The sequence below is a fragment of the Anastrepha ludens genome, chromosome 5 (genome assembly GCF_028408465.1).
Source record: "Anastrepha ludens isolate Willacy chromosome 5, idAnaLude1.1, whole genome shotgun sequence".
Lineage (NCBI taxonomy): Eukaryota > Metazoa > Arthropoda > Insecta > Diptera > Tephritidae > Anastrepha > Anastrepha ludens.
In genome coordinates, this window is record NC_071501.1 from 71,190,561 (window position 1) to 71,206,362 (window position 15,802).

The window sequence follows — 15,802 nt, forward strand, 5'->3', positions numbered from 1 at the left end:
CCGAATAAATATTTATGCTGTATTACTAGTTAATAGATGTAAGGTGTCACTTAGGCTCGTTTAAAAAAAATACTATTCTGAATTTTTATTTCTTGAATATTTAGACAACATTTTTGGTTTTGTTTTGTGTAGCATGCATGAATAATATTTTTTGTTTATTCAGTCTGGAGCAAGCTAGGTGGCTGCGCTGTTCCGTTTTCAATAAGAAATTCTAAATACGTTTTAGGAGATGATAAAAATTTTTTAGAATTCTTAAAGAATGCTTATTTTTCTTTTTAATTGGTGGCCTAATTGAAATATTGTAATACATTTACTTAGCCCTTTAATTAAGTTATATATTTCTTTAGTAAAGATTTTTAAATACATTTTATTATATTTTTTATTATTTTACTTACCTTTTGTACTATTTTACTCATTTTTTTTTTACTTCTTAACTGTGATAATTTTTTAATATTTATTTTATACACATTTTCAATACATTTAATATTGAGAACCTTTCTTAAAGTTGTATTTAACTTTTTAATTCATTTTGTTCATTATATGTTTTAGAAATTTTGTAATAAAGACTTTTTCGATACTTTTGGTAATATTTAATTTAACTTTTTATTTATTTTTTTACCATTGATAGTTTTTTGATGTTTTTAACAAAGATTTTTTAATATATTTAATTTTATATACCTTTTAATGTTTTACATAACTTTTCAGTAATTTTTATATTAAAGGTTTTTTAAATAATTTTTTTTAAATATTTTATTTAACTTTTTATTTAATTTTTAAAATTTATATTATGTATTTTTCTTATAATAATATTTTACTTAAATTTTTAATAAGTTTTTTCTATGAAATTTGATCATTTTAGTAAAAAAGATTTTAAAAATACATTTTGTAATATTTTATCTTACTTTTTACTTAATTTCTGTGTTTGTAAAGGGTATTTCAAAAGACGTGCCTAGCTGTTATTTTAAAATCAAACATGTAAGAATTTAGATTCTTAATGTTTCACTATTTTTATTTTATAGGTTGCAAATTTGCGATACTTTGTTCTTAAGGGGGGTCTGGTTTATAAGGTCAAAAAAATCAATTTTATTTTTTCGTTTTAAGCGATTCCTAATATATTTCAGAATATTCACACAAAGTTACAGAGCCTAATTCTTAATATTTTCGTAGATACAAAGCCAAAGGTAGGCGAGCGTTAGGTAGTTACGCTGTGACCGGACAGCTATAGTACAAACTTTATCTTCTTTTCTCGACTTTTCATTTTTATGATTTCTTTGAATTGGCGTACATGAATGAAAAAAAACTAATGAACCTTTTGAAATTAGTCATAGCTTGTTCCCTTCAGTATTAAATTCTCTTCTATTTGAACTAACAAAATAGATAAAAAAAAATTTTCAAGATTTTTATACCAAATTGAAGTGAATTGTTTTTTTTATAGAAAGGCATTTTTTTCTTTAAAACCTCCAAAAAGTTGAAATTTTGGAATTTCTCTCAGTTTTCTTAATTCATCTAGAATAAAAAATCATGATAATTAGAAATCCATTTGAATTTTTTGCTTTAGATAATAATTACGAGCTGTATCTTGTACGCCAGTTGGAAACTCCAGCGTTGCTACGCTCTACTAATTTCTATATTAAACATTTTTTTCAACTTATTTTAACCAGTACAAAATTTTTTTATACTTCTTAAATGTTCATTAAAAGATGGAAAAAACTTTGCAGTGCAAAATTAATTTTTTCCTTAAAAAAAAAAAAAATCGCAAAGAGATGCAATTTTTAGACCTCATAAACCAGGTTCCCCCCTTAAAGTTCAAGAATTTGCACAATAAGTTTCAATAATTTTTACGCGTTGTTCTATTATGTAAAATTGTAATTGTTGCTACTTGAAAAATGCCAAAATTGACATGAAAAAAGGTACTGTCTAGGAATTATTCATCACTAAAATCTAGGCGTCGCTTTTGAAAGACCCTTTATAATCTGTCCGCTACAATTTCAGTTTATTTTTAAATATTTTTCGTTTTGTATTCATTTTTTTATTTTCATTCGAACTCGTTAAGTGAAAAAATTAATTAAAAAATTAAGTGGCAACTTTTTTCGAAACTTTTTTGTATTAAATCAATCGTAAGCATCTCTTCTATTAGTTTAATTAATTTATTGCTTTTTTTGTAATAAATATTTAATATAGATTGCAACCCTGTTCAAATATATGTACCGATTAAAGCTTTCTTCAAAGGGTTTCATTTGATGATACAATTTTTGTTTGCTTGGTCCGTACTAGTTTTTATATAAAAAGAAAGTCTTGTATTTGCCCTTCTATAAGATTCATTGTGCCCAAAATTTTGGAATAAACGGCCATATGGGGGTTTGTTCTATAAAACAAAAATAAACAAATCAAACTTAATAATGGATGCGTAGTTGTTCATGGGATCAATTAAGGATAGGCCTGGAATTACCCTGGTTTAAAAACAGAACTTCCAAGTTGGCTTATCAACTAGCTCGCAAGCAGTTATTTTGAAACGTGTTGCTAAACTAGTTTTCTTAAACGCGATTACAATGAGTCAAAAATCAGGCAAAACTAGATTATTTAAATTAAATAATTTAATTTAAACGAATTTTTGAGTCTTACATACATTTATATCTCATCATCATATTTATGTACATATACTGTATGAATTTAATTCCCAATTTACCATGTGGAATGCCTCAGTTTGAAAATATTAGATTTTCCTATAGGGGTACAATATTCTCTATATTCATATCTACATACGTTTTTCTGTATGTATTTGCGCATATTGCGTGAGGTCAACGCAATGTCGCATTGTCTAAGGGTGGTGCAAACAATGGTCTGCAGCTGTAATTAAAAATGCTTGCTAGGAGTCGCCGCAGGACTTAATTTCATATGTACTTAATATAACAAAATGAGTCCAAATGTGGCATAGAATGGTGTCATTTTTATGCGCAAGTAAGGAGAGATAAGCAGTGATAGTTGGAAGGAAGCTCAACAAATCCATGCACGATTTTTAAGTGCTATAGAAAAATCGTTATGGAAAATGTTCTAGGTGGAAATGTGAAAACACCTATGACAACAAAACTCACTTAGAGCGAGTGGCAGCAAATATGGTATGCTTTGTTTTGTAGGTAACTTCTCAAAGAAATATTTTTTTTAATGCTTTTCTGTCGATTTTATTTGTACAAGTAATTTTTTGAAAAAAAAAAAAAAAAAAAAAAAAAAAAAAAAATGCTTCTTAAAAAAAATTCAAAATACAATTTATTCCTCAAAAGGGATATTGTCGCCTTCAAAGTATTCTTCATCAACTTTAATGCACTCATGCCAGCGTATGGTCCAGCTCCCGCAACATTTCTGGAAATCTATTTTCAGTATATGTAGCTATCAGAGCCGTCTTCGATTTTTTAATTACTTCCTTTTGGCTGTTAAAACGCCAGTAGTGATTTATTAGGTTTTTGACTCAAACAGAAAAATATTGAATGTAGCCATATCAGATGAATTCGATAGTATTCGTTTCGTTTTTGGTCACAAATTGACGGATAATGATGGTACAGTGAGACGGTGCGTTATAATGGCGCAAAACCCACGAGTGGTTTTCGCACACATCTTTTCTTTTTTTAGAGAATCGCTTCACGTAAACGTCTCATAACGTCCAAATAATATTCCTTATTAACTGTCTGACTTTTTGACAAAAAATACGTGGCGCACAATACCGTTGCATGCACTTTCTTTTTTGATTTGAAAACGACGTGATTTCTTGTGGTCTTAGTTCATTCGGGGCACGCACTCGCGTACTCATAAATCCACGTCTCGTCTCGAGTAATTATGCGTTTGATGAATGTTGAGCCGAATTTAGCCTTGCAAGTCATGCATTTGGCGATTTCAACGCGATCCGATTTTTTTCAAAAGAATGTCAAATTGAAGATCTTGGCTTAGTACCTCTCAGGTAAACCAACACGAATGTCGTGAAAATTCATTGACAACCGGGATCCATGCTTCAGACAAAATTTTCAAATTGCTTCTATAAACCCGACAATTAGCAGAATTAACACCCGCCTCTCGCTTTGCCCTCAGGGAGCATTGCCTAAAAAATACGACACCCGCGATCAATGCAAGCATGAAAAAGTGTTCATTAAGTCCATATATGGCCGTTCATCGATTCATCATTTACGGTGTTCGACTTCGCGGAATCCTTGTTATTACCACACCCTGGGTCACCTTATCGGTAGCTGTTATGAACCAAGTTGCTACGCTCACTTTTAGTATTTGTTAACTGCATATATACAATTGTACAAACTTATAAAAGATGAAAACAGTCTAAAGAAATTACACGACAAGACAAGAGGTCACCCAGTCCTGCTCAACGTTATTTTAGCCAGCGATGTAAGTTTTTTGACATAAAAAAATTCAGATAAAGCATCATCCATATTCTCCATAATCAACAAATAACGAGAACTGAATTTTTTTCTTTGAATCGTTTCGAGGATTTGAGATTAGTGAATATCTATAATTAAAGGACTTATGAGAGAGCAAATTCGTGCGAAGGGCGAACTGCAGTCGATTTCGCAAAACGCGGTGGAAAAAATAGTTTGATGTATGGTGAAGTCGTGTTTGTTGTTCTAGCAGCATGAATATTTCACATAAATGTTTGGAGAATGCTGCTGGAGGGACAGCCCTTGACCGGATATAAATCCAGGTGGCTCGGCAAGATAGAACCGATTATCGATGGAAAGAATAGATAAGTCATTGGTATTAGTATATTATTTTAGAAGCGGTATACTTCGAGGGTAATAGAATAACCCTGAATGAAAAATTAATATTTTTTCTTTTATGGACCAGATCTAGGCACATTATTAATATCTTATTCTTCGAGTAGGCTGTTGCAAGCAACCGTTATGTGCACTCTAGTGCATTAGTGAGCACCGGTTTGAAGGCTCTTCGACTATTTGGAACAGCATTAAAAAATACAAAGAATTGCTAATTTTTATTAATCGGAAAGAGACTATAGAAGAAAAAACTGTATGGTCACAAAACTACGGTACGTCATGCCTGGTTTGACGAGACATGCGAGCACCAATTGTGGTCAGTAGCACCAACAACATAACCATCATCGCTGCACGAATTACCAAAATCGATAACGGTGCACTATAGTAAAGCAAAAACCAACAAAAAACCAAACATATTTTGGCATGCAAAAAACGTAATGAAAATGAACTGATGTGTTTTGAAGTGAAATTAATGAATGAGAGAATGAATGAATACGAAAAAGCAGAAAAAAGGAACAAACCAAAAAACATGCAAAAATTAAGAGTAAAAATTTTAAAACGAAAAATGTAGCACTGAACTAGACCATGACTTGGCAAGGCGAAATTTGTGTGTATGCATGTTTTTTGAGGCAACGCGTGCCACACATATTTAATAAATGTCTAACCAAAAGCCTGCCAGTTGTTTGGGGGTCCACGTATATGTATGTACGTTAGGGTGCATCACTCTCTAGACTACTTAATAAAAAAATTTTAAATCTCCGCCAAATATTTCGGAATATTGTTCAGATTTACTAGACCGATTTCGAGTTTTTTATAAACAAAATTAAGTTTTGCAAATAGTTTTTCTAAAAAAATCGCCTTAGATGGTAGAAGAGTTAAAGCTTGATAGATCTGCATAAAAATGTAGTAACAGAATCAAAATAATGACATTTACGAAAAAATTGAATAAATGGGTTAATTTTCCAAGACATGAAAAGGGTGAGAAAGTACGTTTCCAACAATATTTTAGAAGTCTAAATCAGTCAAAGTTTAGCTGAGTTATTCAAGTTTCCCTTAAATTTATAAAAAAAAAAATCAAAAATAGCATCTAAAATCTTTTTATTTTGGTTCTGTTAATACAATTTGTAAATATTTTTATGCAGTCCTGGGATAAGTTTTTGGGAAAAGTATTTTTGGTGGCGGCTACCTTATTCAAATGGGTTGGTGCGTGATTACCATTCAGAGTACGTAGGTTGGAATCTCCGTCCAAAATGAAGAAAAAGATCTTTTTAATAGTGGTCCGGCCTCGGCATACAATGGTAAACCTCCGACTTTATTTTTGCCACCAAAAAGGTTTTTACAAAAAATCGTCTGCCGCTCGGAGTCGGCTTTTAAACTGTAGGCTCCTCCATTTGGGGAACAATTTCATGGAGCCCACCACAAATAAGAGGAAGAGCTCGGTCAAACACATAAGAGAAGTGTAGGCGTTAGTTATTTGTTTTTTATTTATTTTTTTTTTTAATTTTTGAAAATTGATTTTATTTATAAAAAACTCGATTTTTTGAGGTAATTTCAAATGGGTGCAACTCACGTAAATCTGGATACTTTTTGGAAACATATTGGCGGATGTCTCAAAATTCAATAAATTTTATAATTTACTTAGAAAACCCGCTTCCTTCTTTGGTGAGGCACCCTAATGCACATATTTCAGTAGGCCGAAGCGTTGAAGCTTGGTGAAACACTTTCATATCAACCCAGTATGTACGTATGTATGCACGTGTTAAGGCAAGCGATTCGTGTACTTTGGCACACGTTTTGCATAGAAATCACTAGCAATTTTCACCAACGACAATTATAAATGCCAATGCCATGCAGTATAAGAGCTCGTATGCATGTTGAAAAATATTGATAAAAAATATGAAATGTTGCGCCAAATCGATGCGCTTCTGCGACAGTGAAATGGCTGTTGTAGCCTGCCTTTTAATTGTGGGGTAAATTGATGAGTTGATAGCTCACTTCGCTTAATAGCTTGCGGTTGTTGATGGGCTAAATTAGAGTCTTCGATATTCATATTCGATCGTTGCAATATATTTAATTACTTTGTTCGCTGGCTTAATCGTCGTGATTGCCGACGTCAAATGGCCATTGACATGTTTGATAATGAATTTGCAAATAATGCAAATAGATTTGATAATCAAGTTGCTGTGAGTGATAATGGTTTTAGGTGTAGTCATTGCCACTGCGGCCGTCGCGGTCGCGGTTGCAGTGGCAGTATTGCGGTGAAGTTGATGATGATGTCGTTTTATTACTGTTATGACAACGACCGACATCAGTTACAACTATTGCTGCACCTATGACGTTGCAATTTCTACTTACAGTCATAGCTGGGCGCAAATCAGTTTTTCCCGTTTTTTGCCAATCGGGAATAGAGGAAGAAAGGAGGGGTAAAGTTGTATTTGAAACGAGGAAAATTATGAAACGCCGCGTTATCAAATATAATATCTGATACAACCTGTTTAATTTTTTGAATTTACTTCAGATTGAAAGCTTTACGAGGCGCAGGTCTTGAATTTTTTCATTATGCTATTTTGAGTATATTTAAACTTCAAGAGCTGTTTATGTCAGTTTGACACAATTTTCAAATTGACTATTCGTATCCTAATAACCTTGAGATTTTGGCTCAACGTGAAAATCATATACGTGCTTTTAACCCTAACGTTCCTTTTAGTTGGTAGATGTCACTGAAGGGCAGTGCAAAAAACAACAAATAATAACGCAATAACGACTCGTTCGAGTCAAAAATTGGTTGACACTTGAGGGTTAATATGAGTATATTTAGTTTAAATCAGAAAATTATTATAAAATATGGGAGCACTGAAACAAATTTTAATAATTTGGTAGTACTAAAAATAAAAAAAATTATTAAAACATCAAAATTGCAGTTGATGTAAATTTTGTTTGTTATTATAAACTAAGAAATATTATATATTATATTACATATTTGTTATGGGCAGCCAGGCTGGTAACGCCTTACAATGCACTATCAGCCATGTTTGGAACTCATAATCGGCGCTTAAGCAAATAATAATAACCAGCCATGCGCTGGAAATTATTTTCGCATAAAATTTGTTTTGAAAACGAAATGCGTGCAAAATTTCAATTTGCCGATTTTAATTTGAAAAATTTTCGAACATAAATCCATGCGATTTAGCATTTGCTGTAAGTGTAAAATTTCGATAATTTTTCCCATTTTGAGTTCAATCACCTGCTGTAAAGTCAACTCGTGCAAAGTTATAAAATGTAATTTACAGTCTGTCTAGAAGCGTGACCCGCAAAATTCAAATTTAGAGTTCCGTTAAATAGGCCCTGATAAATAGGCCCTACCTTTTCGCAATACGCGGTGTGCAATTTGTTAGTTTTATGGGAAATTTAGAAAGCGTGCGCTCCGCACATGTAAAACATTTTGAAGCAGTGTTCCTATGCACACACCATAAAGGACCACAAAGGCCATGTGCGTCTGCAACAAAATATTTGTAGAAGTCGAAGACGTTTATAAATAAATGGATGCAATGGTGGCGTTGACGACTTCTCCGGACGAGGCCAAGGAAAAAAACAAAGCTCTTCAGAACAACATCAGAAGATAATGGATTTGTTTGTGACAATGCCGAACTTATCGTTGCGTAAAGCAGAAACAGTTTTAAGGAAAAGTGGTTTTAATGCATCCATGGTGTCTTTGGCGAAGACGTTTATGTGCAAAAAACCTGAAATTCCGCAGCACATTGAAAAACCACTGCTCTCCATATCACACATTGCAAAAATACTTGCATGGGCTTAGGCAAATTCAGAACGGAATTGGGCAAACGTAATATTCACAGATGAATTTTTCTTTTGCACGAATAGTTACATACTTCGGTCCTGGTCTGCCATGAATATCACAGTGGCTGCTAGTTGCATTTCAGTAGGAATGGATGACTGTTTTACAAAGGCCTGAATATTATCTAGAATGTATCTAAAAGCATATTTACTAACGCAATAATAAGAAATGGAAGTACAAACCAGCAAAATATGTACTTTCCTTAGACCAAATATATTGCTGTATACACTACTGAACTGCTACAACAACAACAACGGTATACTTTTACATTAGTAATGACACATTTTAATGGTTAGATTCTTTATGAGGCTTGTACTTCGAGCTCATCGTCTTTTGTGTTAGAATGAGTTCTGAAAGTTCTGCGAAAAAACTTTTCACTGTCTTTCCAATTTCACTGCTCCACACGAAAGTTAAGAATTGTTTTCAACTCACATTTTACTTATGTTGCAATGTAATATTTGTGCTATAATTTTAGGGTAATTACTTCGAATCAAGCAGAAGCTTTCACAATTCGCTTGAACTCCAACCCACCCTAAAGTAATTCAATAATGTCGGCTTCGGGAAGAAATCGCGTGATTTCCAGTATGTATATGCCTGTATATGTAATGTATGTATTATTTTTTCATCTTCTGTAAAAAAAATAATAAATTTTTTTGGATTCTGTCCGAGAAGAGGCGACATTTAACTGAGATGACCATGAAAGTAAAGTTGTCTTAACAACTTTTTTTATTTAAATATATCAGTAATATTGTGCCACAATTTCAACTCGATCGGAAATTAACGAAGTTCTAAGTTTTGAGCGTCCGCTGCTCTAGACCCTATTTCTATACCTGCTCGATAGCTTACCTGGTGCGTGACAGGGAAAAAAGAAGAGTTACTCTTTTGTTGTTGATGTAGCAGAGTAAATTTCCTCATATATGTACAGGATAAGCTGCTGGAGTGAAAGCCCTTGGCAGGATATAAATCCGAGTCGTTCCGATAACGTAGAACCGACTGTCGTGGGAAGGGAAAAGTTGCTCTAGATCATCTTGATGAAAGCTTTTCGCTCTATGAATCTGACATCAATGAGTAGGCGAGTGTAAAATAATTATCGTGTTTTATTTTGAATTTGTGAGTTGTGAAACATTGAAAGTTCTTCTGAAGTTTGACAATCTAAAAAAAGTTTAGGCCTCATACCCCCATAAAGCATTTTTCATTTGTTATTTTTGAGGTTCTTGTACACCATAACCTAAAATCGTTTTGAAATTTTGCGCAGTATTTCTCCACATAATTGGCCAGTTATCCCTGAGAACTTTTTTGCATTTTTATTTTAAAATAAGTAGTTTTACAAAAACAAATTAGTTGATCGTTTTTTTGTGCGAAAATCGGGGGTTTTAGCTTCCATTGAAAAAAAAAAACAGTCTCTGGCAAAATTCTCGAGATCTTCTTGAACAACTGCAGTTTGTTTTTTTTTTTTTCAAATGATTGTGTTGCGAGTTATGATGTAAAACAGAAAAAAAAATTCTTTCCACGCACCTCCGCAAATTTAGTCACTCGCTCAATTTTCCATATTTTGCAGTGATAATTTGGAAAAATGATGTTGAAATGTTGCGTCTTTATATGAAAATTTACGGAATAAACTAACACTAGTTGCATCTTCAAACAAAAAATTGTTTAAAAATAGTCGTTTTCACCTAAATTACATTCACTTCGATTAATTTTATCTTAAGTAATTTAACTGCATTTCTTATAAAAAAAGTCGAGTTATATAGAAACGAATTTTTTAAATTAATAATGAATTACTGTATTTAAAATATTATAGTTATGCACCTATAAACTAATCCTTAAGAAAAATCCAAAAAAGTGAGAACCTCAGTTCTTAAGTTTTTCTGATTTCAATAAAAGATTCAACGCCTGAAATTGACTTTTATCTCTGTTCAAAATAAGCAAAATGACTGAAATTTATTAAATAAATTGTCATTAGCTACGCCTGCTGTGTTTTTCATTCATCTGCCGTTTACTCTGCAATTCTCACCAGGCTTATAAAGTGATTAACAGAAATCTTGTGCCCTTACCAGCAATATAGGTGCCAATCTTTCAGTGCTGCTTAGTTCTCTGCTGAAGTGGTGATCTAGATGAACACCCCAAAGTTATGTAATTTTTAAGCAAAATGTCTTTGTGAGTGTAAGTAAATCCATATATATGAGATTTAATTTGTTTAAAAATACTTTTCTTACCAAAATTTGCCAATTGCTTCTGGGGCAATGCTCATTAATTTGACGTTTCTTTTCATTTGACAATCAATGTTGCTGGCAAAATTTCACGTCTGTGAAGTTAGTACTAGGCTTCAGAGTTCGTATCCCTTGTTGGATATTAACTAGTAAATAATATTCACAGTAATTTCTTTCTCAACGAAATATACGATGAGTTAAATTTTTCTCTAAATTTTTTATGTACAAATGTACTTTAATATCTAATACCAGAACGTGCATAAAATTGTATTTTCCGTTTCAAAATTTTTATTTAAAATCATTTATCTGTCTTATTCTCATTAAAGAATTTAATTCTCAATTCCAACCACTTATAATCCACCAAAGTAAGACGTTTGAGATGGTTGGTGTCAGCCCCATCCCCTTCTAGTATTTTCACGCAGACCGGCTGCCAACACAAATCCTACTAATTTTCATAGCCCACTTAGGTACGCAGTAAAAGGCAATTGGTTTAAAATCTTAGCAAGCACAAAATTTATGGCTACAAATTTCATGGCTGATTACCTTAAAGTGCTGAAAAATAGTTTCTACAACAAATACCCACTTATGTATGTATGTATGTATGCCTGTGCTTAAATGCATATTTTTGAAGACAGCGCGCTAAGTGATCGGAAACCTAAACAAGAAAAAAGAAACTCACAAATTTTTTCTGGTTCAAAGTTCTCTCAAAACAAACGCAACCTTTAGCTGTCTTAAAATGTCAGCAGCGTAATTACAAAATATCTTCCTGTTTTTCACTAAAACTGCTTAGAAGTGCTCACTTACTATAATGGCCTGGCCTTTCAAATAGGGATGTCTGAGTGTTCTTTACACTTTTGCTTTTTTCTTCTTTGAGGTATCTTACTTTAGGAATTCAACTCGGCTGAAAATTTTAAGGCCACACAACACAACAACTTACTCGTTCGCATTTGCTTGCACAATACATATTTAAGTTCTATCTTTAGGCCTTTAGAACTTAGTGGAAATGATAATGATGTGAATAGCAGCAACAACAATAATAGTTTAATAGTTCGTTGTCTGTAAATAACCTTGACCAAATTTCCCAAAAGATTCCACGTCAGCTAGCAGTCAACGTGTTTATACTATCAGAGCATTGCCGGGCGTGAGTTTTTCTTTGGCTGCCACTCGTCTGTCGTCGGTCGCTGGTCTCTAGTAGTGCGCTTGCATGCTGTCAAAATATGTATATAATTTCTGAGTTTTTGGAAGCATAAAACTCAAGTTGTATATTTTGTCTAGCGAATATTTTATACGCACGCATTTGAATTTTTTTCGTCTCCCAAATCGATTGAGGGGCAAATGCGTGAGCGTTAGGGGTTGTTGTAAGGAGGAGGTGCGTATGCTAGGCGCTGTATTTTTTCAGTCTTTTTTTTATTTTATTTCATAGTTTTCCGAATTTGTTTGCCATTCAATGCTCGCTCGTTTGGAAACTTTGCAGTAACGCGCCAAAAACAGAAAACGAAAAAAGCTTGTTGGAATATATTCAACACATTTAATATAAATTATCGCATTTTTAGCGCATTCTTATGCAATGTGTGTGCAAGTGAGCACTGTGAAATACATTTCACGCGAAATATGCATGCCATGAATTCCGTAAATTTTTCTCGCTTCATCAATGTGACGCCTCGTCATATAGCAGCATATCAAATTGAGTCCAATTCATTTCCTTCCAATCTCCGTTCTACTTATTTTACTTTTATTTTCTATGATGTTGCAAAATTCTAAGCACTTCGTTTAAAGAAGATACAGTAATGTGAAAACAGTAAAAATATAAAGAATGTTAGCCAATGAGCTTAGTAAGCTAATTTATTGCTAATACATCACAAAATATATTCGTTTAAATTTTTCCGCTTTAGGATATCCTTATTGAATATTTTATTAATTTTTGTTTTTATAATCGAATTTTTGATTTAAAAAAAATAAAAAAATTATAATAAAGGCTTATGAATAATTTCCCTTAATTGAGTGAGTGTAAAGAATCACTGGTTGGTTGATGGCAGCAGCAGTACAGTAAGGGTGGCGATAGCGGCAGCAAGAAAGGTAAAAGTCGATGACATAACGATATCGATCGTTAACAACTCAATCCTGGTTGACACCTAAGACGGTTTGCTTTCCTTCTCGGTGCATACTACCGCAATTGCCAATAAGATCCAAAACCGCAACAAGGTTCTCAAATCGCACTTGGGGCGAAGACAAAGAAATGCCGGTTCTAAATCGCCCTGCTCCTGTCTGGTCGCCTGGTGCTAGTCAGCCGCAGTGGACAAAGCTTCACACTTGTCAAAATACCGCTATCGTGACAGCTATGAGATGCCTTCTGATGTCTGCCTTGAAACACCTTCACAACGAGCCTTCCATGCTTCCGGCTAAGGAGCACAGTAAAATGCTCAGCGAGCAATTCCTGAGACACCTTTGCAGATAATGAACCCCAGCCACCTCCCAGGCGTGTCAGGAGGCATCTCTTCGACTACACTCACGAGATTCAGGACCAAACACGACTGCAACTACAAATCGGACAGTATATAGACACACATTAAATGGCATTCATCGGAAGTCTCTTACCATCTTCCTAAACTCCAAACCCTCAAATCCTGTTATTGGAGCCCAACGATTCCAACGAGTCAGTTGCCTCGGGAGACGCGCGTAGCTTTGGTTCAATTACGTTCTGGATATTGAGCAGGTTAAACTCTTACTTATCCACTTATCTTACTTATCCAGAATCGACCCTGACATTCTCAATATATGTCCTGCACGTGAAGGTGCCCCGCACGATAGCAACCACCTATTTACATGCCCTCTCAAACCCATTCACCTAACAACCTTCGCTCCCTAAACCCAACCTGTCGAAAATGCACGTGAAAACAGGGCATAGTGAACTGCTACAACAACAATAACAATAGCGCAAGCAGGGCTACAGCGGCAAATGCAGTGATAACTGTGCTACCAACTGGAGAGAGTAGATTCAGTCCAAGGTGTAGCCTTCAAAACACAATACGCACTCAATCTCGCCTTCGCCGACCTCCGTGGAGTTTAATTTTTTATGATAGCTTCACAGCAGCGACGCCGATCGCGGGAGCAAGAATAGTTTGAAAATCGTAAACGTCTTTTTGGAAAGAACCGTCGGTTTTGATGGCTCCTCCTCGAGACTACTTTCATAGATATTCTCAAGTGATCGGTTAGTTCCCGACTATGCAGATTATTTTCGATATCGAACTGACGCAGTATGTTCAAATTGAGCCACCCGACATTGAATTGTTTTAGCAGTAGGCGCCTTCTTCTTCTTCTTCTTCTTGATTGGCGCGATAATCGCATATGCAATTTTGGTCGAATTTAACAAAGTGCGTTTCCTTCTCTTGGTAACCGGTGCTAATTGGATACACCAAGTGAAGCCAAGTCTTTTCCACCTGACTTTACCAACGCAGAGGAGCTGCTACCACTAGCTGGAGCCGCATTGAGTACTCTCATAGCAAGAACCTCAGTATCCATTCGTCGTAAAGCTCATACAGCTCATTGTTCCGTCGCCTCAAGGTTTGGTTTAATCTAATTTCTTTTGATGCGACAAATCGGTCCTTTTCATACATCGCATGCTGTTCTTTAATACTGTGGTTTTTCATATTCGACCGAATCCACACTATTTTTTACTTTCCCCCTTTTCATTTAAAAAAATGCGGTTTTAAGGGGTTACACGGGTTTCGTGGGTTCAAAAAATCGATTTTTTTGGCTTATTAATTTCTACAACATCTCAAGAATATTATCCTAAATTTTCAAGTCGATCCGAATAATAGTTCCGGAGATACAGCCTTGGGAGGGTGTGCGCTCCAAGTCAGGTTTATTGTTACTCAAAATTTTAAACGCGTTTTTCTCGGAACCGTGTTTTCAAAGTCGGTTGAGAAATGTTCTCGAAAACTACTCACGGTCTTGATGAAATTTTACACAGGTGTTCGAGTTACAATTTACTCGTGCTTGGACGAAGGATTTTGATTTTTTTTAATTAAAACTATTTAAAAACAAAATGTCAAGCAAATTTGACCGAAAGTTTCATTTTTGTTTTTAAATGTCTGCCAAAATTCCAATTTTTACCTTGTTTTTCTTTCCTTCATTCAAGCACGAGTTTATGGTCTTAACTAAAATACTTGTTTTAGTTTTTTCATTTTTGATGATCCTGTCAGGAGTTATGCTGACAACGCGGACGCACCTTTTTTTCGAGGGGTCACCGGAAATGACGTCACAATGGAGGAGTTTTCATTTTGTTTCGCAAATTTCAGAAATTGTTCTTTAAATTTGTATCTATAAGATAGAAAAAGTTTGAATTAAATAAATAATTTTTTACATCGAAAAAAAAATATTGAAAATAAGCCTTGTTTTACCCTACGAAATCCATATAACCCCTTAATACAAACTCCAAATTGTGGTTCTTGCTTTTCTCTCTTTTTGGCCCAACCTATGCATGCACAATTGTTGAAGGAAACATTCTTTTACAAAGAGCAAATCGAAAAACGGTACCTTTAATCAGTGAACATTTTTCATTTTAACTGCGATCGCACCAACTTCTGATTTTTGGTCTTGCTATCCTTATTATTTTTCACGTATGTAAGTGTACATATACACGCTATAATAATACCCTATTTTACAAGCGTCATAAGTTCGTCACTCTACGTAGCAATCTGAAGCAACTACTTTTTTACTCTGCTCATTTTACGCTTCCCTTTCCGTTGGCCATAAAAATGTTAACGAATTAGCTTTGCTGTCATCTTTAATGGTTTCATTTAAAGGACACCTTGGTTTTTATATGAAATCAATAATTTGGGTGTGTAGCAGCCGTATGTTGCCTTGGACTTTCACATCCTTCATTCCGTGTGTTTTGCACTCTTTTGTGGTATCTTGTAAATTTGTTGGCAATATGATGTCACTTAAGACGCTATTAAATTTTTGCTTTT

General features: G+C 34.1%; 1 protein-coding gene across 7 annotated transcripts in view; it reads left to right on the plus strand.

The window, feature by feature from the left end:
- Nucleotides 1–15,802, plus strand: part of LOC128864470 (dedicator of cytokinesis protein 9) — a 121,304-nt gene that overhangs the window by 78,621 nt on the left and 26,881 nt on the right. The gene's annotated exons all lie outside the window — the stretch shown is intronic.